At 26.3% G+C, this 11,788-nt stretch overlaps 1 pseudogene across 1 annotated transcript; it reads right to left on the bottom strand.

Annotated features, from left to right (window-relative positions):
- Nucleotides 1-5,420: 5,420 nt before the first annotated feature.
- On the bottom strand, nucleotides 5,421-6,183 carry LOC111276626 (auxin-responsive protein SAUR72 pseudogene; annotated as a pseudogene). The gene has a single exon (XR_016333664.1). The product of XR_016333664.1 is annotated as an auxin-responsive protein SAUR72 pseudogene (transcript).
- Between the last annotated feature and the right edge of the window lie 5,605 nt (nucleotides 6,184-11,788).

Here is an 11,788-nt window from a genome sequence, read left to right as displayed (position 1 = left end):
ATGTATTTAGTATTGCTGTGAAAAAATACTGGGAAAAATTAAAATTTTTAAAAAGATACTTATAAAATAATAAAATATTAAAAATATAGTATAATATAGTGATTTTTTATTCCAAACATACTTTTTCACCGCAAAAATACCTCTTGGGTTTACTATAGCACATGTAAATTTTAAACTATCATCATAATCAAGTTTACAACCGTATATGAAAAATCGTTGATAATCAAACAAACAAAACAAATCAACAAAATAGAATATAACTAAATAAATTCAACGTAAAATTAAATCAATTCCACACATAATACAACTTAAACTTAAGACATCCAAGCACTAGATTTTTTTTTTTACACCACTAAATCAAAGTCTTATTGATAAATTATAAGATAATTTAGAGTATAAGAAATAAGAACATAAGTTATGTATCATAACATAAGTTATAAGCACACACCCATATGGATATAAAAGTTTTGTGAAAATTGGAAGATTTTACATAGCTACAATTTATTGGAAAGGTGGCCCTTAAATTCTAGAAAAATATTTAATATAATATTTAAATTTTAAAAGTTTTTAATATAGTATTCAAATTATGAATTTATTAACTAATGTGGTACGTAAAAGATTATTTATCTATTATGTATCGTTATTTGAAGTTAGCTAAATTAAATATAAGTATTATATTAATTAACAAATTTATAATTTAAGTACCACATTAAAGATTTTTAAAATTAAAATACCATATTATACATTTTACTATAAGTTAATAATCATTCATGACATTGATCCTATTAAAAAAAAAAGAATAATTAAAAGACTATATGACACCATCTTTGATAAGTTAATTTATTATTATTATTCCCAACTAGATTTTGACTAATTTACTAGAAAAACTTTAGACTGCTTATATCATAATACAATTAAAACTATGTAGAAATAAAATTCAGATTAAAAAATAATTTTGATCTCTTAGAAAATAATTAATTATAAGGTGGCAGATGTGATTAATTGGGTAATGAATGATAAAAGGAATCTAATCTGATTTTAATTTAATCAAATCATAATCTATCGACAGTGTCTTTTTTTAAATCATTTTGTGTTGCCAGGTTAACTATCAAATTATTCATAGAGAAGGTATTTTGACTTGTATTTGATGGGTTTCGATCAGATTTGAGGTGCGTTGCATAGACCGAAAGGCATAACAGTCCATTGGTAATGGCCTACTGGTACACTAAAAGCAGTAAGGGGTTTAGAGGTTTCATTTAGCATGATTTGCCAAAAACCTGATTTACAATCAAATTTAAAAAAATATTTAGCATTTTTTGCTAAATTAATTCAAACATCTTTACGAGGGATAAAATAGCCATCAAAAACAAGATTTTGGTTTAATTTCTTGTAATTAATAACCATACGGGGTTTTTTTATTTTTGATGAAAACATTGAAAAATGTTTATGTCTTCGAATCAAAATAACCAATTCTGCATTCGAATCAACATCGCATGATCTTTCAATCAACTGGTCAGTGGTTTATGAATTTACCAATACTACTAATACCTCTATCAAACCGATAGATTCTAATATTATTGAAATTTTTGAACCAAATACTTTTGATTCAGAAATTAAACCTAAATTAGTAAATCTCGTAGACTTATCAATCCCAAAAGAATGGTGTCTCGAAGATCTTTCAAATACTTCTGAAAACCAGAAAGTACCAAGTTTAAAATTTTTTTCATCAGAAAAAAATCTTTACTTTAAAAATCCAAATGAATCAACCAATTTTAATCCAAACCTGGTTTTACCGCTCGTAAATATTTTTTATCATCAATCAGATGATGATATTGAGAGTATAACTAGTAATCAATCTTTTTGTACTCCTTATCGAAGTTCTTTTTCAAGTTTTCATGGTACAAACAGTACAAAAACCCTCAGACAAGCAAATAGTATGCGTCAATCAGGTAATACTGATACTGCTCAAATTCTTATTTTTGCAGGAGATAATCCATCTCAGCAAGGTACAGTTGATAATCAAACCCATTATCATTCTGTGATTAACTCACATACTTCCTCTTCTAGAAAAACTAGAAATGAAGATATTAAAATGATACATTCTATAAATAATTTTCGTATTTCTGAGACTTACCCTCAAGAAATAATATCATTTGCCAACAAGGTAAGATATTATACTTATATAGAAGGTTATTTTTATTTTCAAAACTATAAACCCTATAGTTTAAATATTCTTATTGACACAGGAGCAACAATCTCAAGCTATCGCCTTAATGCTTTGCCGTCAACCAAATGACAACTTATGAAGCATCCTATAATAATAGTAGGTATCGATGGTAAAGAAACCATTGTTAGCCTAAAGGCAAAAACTATATCAGTTGCTTTAAACGATAAAAAATTCGTTATACCTAAAATATTATGTTTTCTTAATATGCATGGAGACATACTGTTAGGAAATAATTTTATACATAAGTATTTACCCTTTTCTGTTTATTCTGATTATCTTTTATCCAAACACAACCATGTTTGTGATAATGGTTTTCGATCAGAAATAACACATATTTCTGAACTTAAAGCTATTAATGAAAAACATTGGCTTTATAAAATTTTACAGAAAAACTTTAGTGAAGATCCATTGAAGCTTTGGGAACGCAGTCCCAGATACTGTCAACTTACTCTTCATTCTCCAAAAGAGATTGTTCGAGTCAAACCAATGATCATTTTTTTAAAATCAGATATCGGGTCGAGTCATGTCGGTGATAAAAGAAAAAAAAAGTCAACTCAGGGTCGAGTTTTGGGCAAACCCAACCCTGCCTGACCTAATATAAAAATAAATTATTTTTTTAATTAATTAATTAATTAATTATATTTATATTAATTTTCTTTTATATTTATATTTTAAAAAATAATATTTTATATTTAAAAATAATATTTTATTAATTTTAGATCAAGTTGGATCAAGTACGATTTTATATAATGTCTAGTCGAGTTGGCTTTAGGTATGAAAAAATTTTAAAAAAATTAGATTGGATCAGATTCAGGTATTTTATATATATAATCGAGTCGAGTTCAAGACAACCAAAAATTCATCCCAACCCTACTCATTGCCATCCATAACTATTCGCCTCTTTCTTTCTTCGTGGTTTCCTCAAATTTATATTTAAATTAATTTTATCCATTGGATATCCTAACAGTTAATATTCCTATTTTTATCTTAATATAAGATAGGATGGGATGAGATTTATGAATCAACAAGCACTCCTACTTACCTCCTATAATATATATGAAATGTTTGGATTTCATTCACCAATCTACAAAATCATTTTTTAATTTTTTTTAATGGTGAAAATAAACAAAAAATATGTTAAAAATATTTTTTTACAAATTAAAAATAAAATTTATTGATGATATAGTTTTTTTTTTCTTTTTAATTTGGAAAAAAGGAAAATCATTCTTGGCAAAGAACCAAATAACATAGTAGATGACTTTTACTATGCTTAGCTATATTTTAAAATTTTTTCAAGTCATGGATTTGATAATTTTTTTGAACAATAATTGAAAATTTACGAAAAGATTAATGAGAACAAATTTTAATTTTAATAAATTATATTTCATTAATAGGTTGGATCATAATAAGATTTTAAATTTTGATATTGCTGTTTGAAATTGAATAAGGGTAAGGTCATTTTTCCCTTCTAAATCCTTAAATAGAAATCTTTGTGACACCTTAATCTTATATCAAAAAATTTTAAAAATTTGCTATAATATATAAATAGAGGTTTAAATTTAAACTTGTGAGTTATCTTTATAAGACAAAATTATGAGATATTCAAATTAAAGTATACAATATCTCACATGTTGGGTACGAGTCTCTACAAATAGTATTAAAATAATCATCAGTTAGATGGAACTTAAGTACTATGCAATAGGAGCCACCTTTAAAATATCAATGTTTGGATTAATATGATCTATGTGTGCTTTAGTTGGACTTGCCTAATGTTTGATGTGATTTAGTAATTCTATGTATTTTGTGTTGAGTTTAATTAGGATGTCAAATTTTATCAAAAGAATTTATGATACTTTAATCTTATATTAAAAAATTTTAAAATTTTATTATAATATATTAAATAAAAATTTAAACTCAAACTTGCATAAAATAAATTTTATTTCTAAAAACCAAATGAAAGTCTCAAAATCGAAAGTGATTCTCTTAAATAATTCCAAAGAGAATGAAATTATTTAGGAAAAAAATTTTGTAAGTCCTTTTTCATCATAAATTATGTCAAAAATACTCTTTTTGATTTTTTATGGTTGAGATAATTGACTTAATATAAAAAATTTTTAATTGAGAAAAAGTTATTCTTAAAATTTTGAGGCGAAAATATCACATTTTTTAACGAAATGAAAAAAATTAAAGAAATAATTATGTAATAGTAAAGAATATTAGTATATGGTATAGGGATGCAATTTTCTAAGATGCTTTCAGCATAGGGAGATTCTAAATATATTCTATTTTTTCTGAAACACAATTTTTTTCAAATTTTTTAAAATGAAATTGTTTACTTAATTTTAAACCTTTCATATTATAATTTATTAAAAATATATATATCTGAAAATTTTAAAAAATTTATATTTAAGTTTAAGGAAAAATTCAATTGAAAAAAAATATTTTACAAAAAATTTTAAGCTTTTAGATAAGTAAATTTAAAATTTTTAAAATTTATATATCAAAAACCTTAAAGTAAAAGAGAATATTAAGAGAAAAAAAGAGAAGTAATTTTATTTAAAAGTAATTTTTGAAAATCGTGAAGAATAAAAAATTTAGTGTGAATAGAATCTCACTTTTCTAAAATGCTTTCAACATATCCCGCTGGCCCTATCACTTAACTGAAAAACCCACACCAACCCTCAAACCCGTCTTAATGATGCCTGTATCCCAAATTTTCAACTTTCCCCGAATGCCCCTATCACCACCTCTACCTATTACATCTGAGTAGACAACAATCACCGAATGTTCGGCCAAAATTACAGATCTGCTCCCAACACTCTCAATCTTGTTTGGTTGTCAAAAAAATTTGAGAAAGAATGAGAAAAAGGAAAATAAAATTTCCAAATTTCAAATTTCAAATTCCAAAAATTTATCTAATTTTGACAAATAAAATACATGCAACTGAACCAAGAACCCCTTTTGGCTAGTCGTTGGATCTTTTTGACATTAACAAAAGAAAAAAACTTTATTGTATTTTCAAATTTTCCCTTCAGTTTTCCTTTGAACCGAACAGAAATTGCAGCATTTTAAAACCGCTTCACGCATAAATGAGAGCAGTCAGAATCTCAAACATTCCCGTCTTACTTTCCTTTCAACATTATGATTTTCTTAATTACCAAACAGAAAATTAATTCTGACAAAAAAAAGAAAATTAAAACAAAAATATATATGTAGGGCAAAAAAGAGCAATTCATCCATTTCTGTTCAGTCCTGTTTACATTGAAGGACTACCCAAAAAAACTCTAAATTTCTTCACTTTTCCTTTAAACTTGTATATTTACACACACACACACGAAAAAGACAAGAAACGACCTGGTTTTGTTCCTGTTCATCCTCCTAGAAATCAAAAAAACAGTCGTCGGATAAAGAACGAAGGAGATCCTGGAGGTCATGTGACTCAACCCCAAGTCTCAAGGCTTCCATAACCAGTTCAAAAACCAGCACGTGACACGGAATGTGAAGCACCCCTTTTTGCTCATACCCGTACTCCTGAGCCGACTTATTAAGCAACCCAATGAAAACCGGGTGGTTCAGCAACTCCGCGCTCACCGCGAACCGCTCCATCTCTTCCCCAACATAAACCGGCACGTGACCTTCAGGGACCGACCGGCGTGCCTGCTTTTTGAACGAAGAAACTCCGACTAGGAACGATTGAGCTCGGTACGTGGAGTTGGTGTCGGAACGAAGGCGGCTGTATCTCGAGGAAGCGTCGGCGACGCGGGAGAGACGGCGGATAAGTTGTTTCATTTGGTGTTTTATGAAAAGAAAAGAAATCTTTGAGTGTGAAGGTGAAGCTATTGTTGTCGCTGTTTGGTTGAAAAAGAAAGTAACGGGAGGCAACAGAAAATGAGAGGAAAAAAGGAAGGAGAGTTGGGACGAAGACAGAGTGAGGTTGGGAATATATAAAGAAGAGGAAAGAGGATATTAAAGAACGGATGCGCATAGAAAGGTGATGATGGGTGAAAGAGGGGGTACAGGTAAGAGTACTGGGCAGGTACAATTACTCACATTATTTTATTATCTTTTTATTTTTTGTTTTTCTTATTTTTAAATTTATGTTGGTCCAACAGTAAGCACAAATGGTGATGGGTGAGCCGACCAAGTTGTTCGGATGGAAAGGTAAAGAAGGGATGATTTAACCGATTAAGCTTAAACAAAGCTCCTATCAATCCAAAAATAATGCCTTGATTATTGTGTGTGTCATTTTAATATTTGAGCATTTGATTTAAATCATTTTGTTGCTAGTGATACGAATATTTGATTTAATAATTATTATATGTATAGTTTAATTAAAAATTTTGAGTTTAAAATTTTTTTCAAATTAAATAAAAATATATATTGTTTATGCAACTTATACAAAAAAGCTTGATATGTTAACAGAATATTAATTTTTTTGTAAAAAATAATCTAAAATTACAAAAAATATATAAATATTGAGTATCAAATCTCAATTTTACAAGAATCTACATCAAAAATGGATTTTAAATTTAATTGATTAAAATTTAATTTTTGATAATATTAAATATTAAAAAATAAAGAGTTCAATATTTTTATAAAATATAAAAAAAAATATTGTCATCAAAATTTTTTCACCCAAATTTGTTTCAAATAATTGATAACTTTTTCTAAAGCACTTTCTAATTGAGAGTTTTTATTTTTGTGATAAGTGTACATTACAAGTACAAGTAGGACATTAGTTCCAAAATACTATAATTAAAAAAAAAAACTATTTCAAGAAAGCATCTAAAAAATAAATAGATTATTCAATTTAGCAACCAAAGTTAAATTGGCTGACATGAATTCTATTATATTAATTTTTAAGTAGATTCTGTATTTTTTTAAAACAATTAATAAGCGAATTCCTATGCACCAAACCTTGCTTAAGTTTTGAGAAAAAAAAAAGAAAAAAAACCTAAAAATAAGATGAAACAAGAAAAAAAATAATGGTGAAAAACGCTTCATTTCATTTTATTGGATTTTGTATAATAATATTAAAATGTGAGGGTAAATTTAAGAATTCAATTATATTTATTATTTATTTTAGATAACAGACAAATAAATATTATATATATAGAGAATTATATATGGAATTAGCTTTGTCTTCAAAGCATTAATATAGTAATAAAAGCCTTCAAAGCTTTATTATTAATTATTGGCCACTTTTTCCAATTTTCCGTTTTTTGTTCTTTAATTAATTAATTGATTAACAGTAATTAATTCCTAATCACCAAACATAGCCATAAGTTGACCTTTGTTTTTTTTAAGCCTTTTCTTAGTCTACTGTTTACCCCTATTCTATTGAGTCATTTATTCCTACTCTAAAAATTTAGATATATATAATAAATTAAGATAATTTTTTTAGATTTGTTAAAAAAATTAAATCCACAAATTTTATAATATATGGTTTACTTGGAATACGAAGAAAGCTCATTGGAATTTAGCCAACCTTTTTTATGTTTAAATAGCTATATTCATCTAGAAGATATTAGGATTAATTTATTTAGGATTTTGCTAAAGAGTAATTTTTTTTTTTAGGCTAACGACTATTCTTAGAGCATTCTTTTAGGTTTCTTAAGATGCTATTTAGGTGGTTTAATGAGTTAATTATAGTAATTTATATATGATGATTAGATTATTAATATAGTTGCTAAGTGTTTAGTGATTTATGTAATAGTAATTTTGGATAACTAAAAATGATTAGATTATTATCTTGAAAGAAGATCTAATTTTAACTTAAAATAGTGTGAAATTTTTATCATAGTAATATGTAAAATTAACTATAATCAATTTTATTTATTTAATATATAAATTACAAATGTGTTTTCTCTTAAAATTATAATTATTTTATATTATAAATTTTTATATTTTCAAACCAATATTCATTTTATCAAATTGAAAAATAAATTGTAAGCTATCTTTTAACCTTTTTTAGTGTTATATATATAATATAATCTTTTCAAATTTCTTTTGTTATGCTTTTAATAGATTTAGATTTATTTTCTAAGTCAAATGTTTTTTTATATAATTTATATTATAAAAATTTGTTTATCTATCAATAAATATATTTGTTAATTTAACAATTTAATATACTTTATTATGAAGTAAATAAAATTTTACTAATATTTTACAAATTATTAGCTTCAAATAATATTAAAATCATTAATTTGTTTAATTATTATAATGTATGTGCTTATTTTGATATTTTTAAATAAAATAATATTTATTTTTTAGTAATATCTAATATAATAATATCAAATAAATTATATATTCAAATTTTAACTCCTAAATTTTTTCTTTTTTCATTTATTTAGTTTACAGCCTCTCATGTGAAAAAATACAAGAAAACGTTGGGCAGCGCAATTTCCGGAGGAATGCTACTTTACCGTAGTCCGTTGCAGTACAATTCCGTGACTTTCATTGTCCCGTGAACCTCTTTTGTCTTTCTGTCTATGTGTTACTTTCTTCTCTTTTTCATTCCATTTTTACTGAGTGAGTAACAACGTCGAATGAAATTTCTTTACTCAATTCACGTATGATCCACGCGCTAATGTGAGAATGAGGATGGGTGCTGCTGTTTACACACAAAAAGACCGTGAAAAAGAAAGTGATACGAATGTTTCCTCTTTTAACTCAAAAAGAAAGAGTATTTTGGGATCGTAAGCAACTTGAAGGGTCAATCGCACGGCTCTTTCACATTTGTACTGATCTTTTCTGGGCAAAACATTTGGCTTTTATTAATTTCGTGTTATTTGAAGAATTCATTGGATTCCACATACATGCACGAGGTTGCCTTCTCTAATACTATAAATCTTTTTTTTTTTTTTTTCAATTTCATGATTTGATTCAATATTTCATCGAAAATTTATTTCATATATTATCGATGAAAATTTTAAATTTCGCGACAATTGTAGGATTATTATATTTTATCTGTTTAGGGTATTGCAAAAAAATGGATTATGATAATAAAAAAGAAATATATGATTAATTTTTATTGACAATGCATTAAAAATAAATTTATAATTATTTCAATATTTAATATATAATTATGAATAACTAAAATCAAATATGAAAATCTCTTTGAGATTAAGACTATGTCACATCTTTCTTTTGATGACTAGGAATCAAGTAACCTCATTACTTATTTTTTTAATTTTTTTTTAAAAGGTGGTTATAAAAGTTAAAAAGAATCGACTTGCAAAAGTGAAATGAAATTGACATTTATGGATTTATAAACTCTTTATTTTGTATGAAATCTATAGTTTTCCTTGTAAATGTAAAAAGAAAAAAATTAGTGGGAAAAGATTTGTCCGAAGCACTTTGAGAGGATAACTTTAGGAGGTCCAAAGGGGTAATTTGTGTCTTAATTGAACCAATCTTAATTAAGATAATTAAAATAATTATAATCATATAACAAATAAGCGAATAAGTTGAATTAAATTTTAAATTTTTGTAAATTATATCTTTACTTTTACATCTTAATTATTTGTTGTAGTAAAGAAGAAGGAAAGCCCAACAACAAGGATGTATCATTTGGTAAAAACAAATTGTATTGAGTGCAAATAAAATTACAATAAACAATTTGATCCAATAGCCATTACTTGCACCATAGAGAATACTAAGATTCAAAATTTAAATCCCTTTCTTTCCTCAATGTTATTATATGTATTCTTATAAGGAAAGGAATTGAAGATCAGCATCCAACAACGACATACCTATCATTAAATGAAATGTTTGAATAACATGATGATATAATAAAATGAAAAAAAAAATTAAATCCTATATATCAACAATTAAGTTTTAAACTTTGCAAATAAGTTATAAATTTTATAATGTTGCCACGTATCTATTAGCCTATAATTAAAAAATAATAATAAAAAAAATTAAAATAGACTAATGAAATAGACATGTGATAACCCTATAACCTACTTAATAGTGTTTAAAAGCTCTAACAATGAGATATAGATAATAATCCATAAATTACCCTAACTTTTTAAATTCATACCTTTCCTCTCACATCTTCAAATATTTAGTAATACGGTCAAAAATATTAAGGTTTAATTTTTGTCGAACGATTTTAAAAATATACTTCATTATACATTAACATGATATTTTCAAAATTTTATTAATAGTGATGTCCACAAGAATCGAACCTTATGTTGGAGAACACCACAGTTTTGATATCATTTGTTGGACTAAAAGCCTCTAATCCAATCACACCAACGGAAGCGAAATCAAATAATAAATCAAACACACAAGAGACAATAATTTAACGTGATTCGGTCCAATCAACCTACGTCAACGGATGAGAAACAAGATCCACTAGTTGTAGAAAATTACAAACATACATCAAATCATTAACTTCACTCAACAATCAATACTTATAAAACACTCTCAATCTCCTTTAGTCCTATTGAGTATTCTCAACCCAAACAAACACAAACTCAAACCCTTGTGCACCCTTTTAACATAACCAAACACATACTCATATGTTCTCATACATCATATCTATGTGGACCCTCTCAGTCTCCTATAGTCAACTCACAAACAAACATACACACCCATAAGACGTAGAACCTCAATACTCCTATTGGGTGTCTATCTCACAAAACCCTAAAACTCTCTTACATCTTTTTCTCATACCCAAGTAGAGACTTCATCTATTTATAACCATACAAACTTGCCCATCAAGAATCCCTTTTCTCTTAGTCAAACTTGTTCATCAAGAATCTCTTTTCTCTTAGAATTCTTCTTTTGCAAGTCTTCTTGTCCATCAAGCAATATCTAACAAATCTCTAACAAATTTCAAACAAATCTCTTATGTGATTTGAGCCAATATTCCCAACACTTTTATACCAACTGAATTGATCCTTGTGAATTTTTTATGTCTTTAATTACTTATTGCACTATAATTATATTTTTTTATAATTTTTTTTCTTTTACTCGAACAATTTTATTTGATGAGGCGCCGCAAGGAAAGAAAAACAATGTGAACAACTTTGTTATGTCGTTATCCACTAATTTAAAGTTCAATAATTTTGATAATCAAACACCTAAGACGGACAATTATTGCGTTCGCCATCACACTTTATTGATTGCCATTTTCATTACGCAATGGCAAACCAAAAAGCAGCCAAAATTGAGGCACAACATTCCAACGTCATCCCTTTCTTTTCAATAAATTTCCTAATACAAAATATCACCATTTTGTTTTAAATTATCACCTAATCATTTATGGTAATATATTGTGTGAGGGTATTAAAAATAGATTTATTCTTTTAACAAATGACATGATTAGTAAATGTTAAATATTTACGTTTTAATAAAATACAAGTACTGTTATCGATGGTTGTTTATGTCATATTTTTTCCGTTAAAATTTTTATTTTATTTTTGGAATGTCTATTGTTTCCATTTTCAAACACATCTAATATTCTTATTTTATACATATTATTTGTTTACTTTATACACATTAAGAATTTGGAATGCTTCTTATTTGATAATCTTACTTATGACTCATGAC

Source organism: Durio zibethinus, chromosome 25 (genome assembly GCF_047325235.1).
Source record: "Durio zibethinus cultivar Kanyao isolate XHJ-2024 chromosome 25, ASM4732523v1, whole genome shotgun sequence".
In the NCBI taxonomy this organism is placed as follows: domain Eukaryota; kingdom Viridiplantae; phylum Streptophyta; class Magnoliopsida; order Malvales; family Malvaceae; genus Durio; species Durio zibethinus.
Note: the sequence above shows the minus strand (reverse complement) of the source record. Positions and strands in the feature narration are given on the sequence as shown.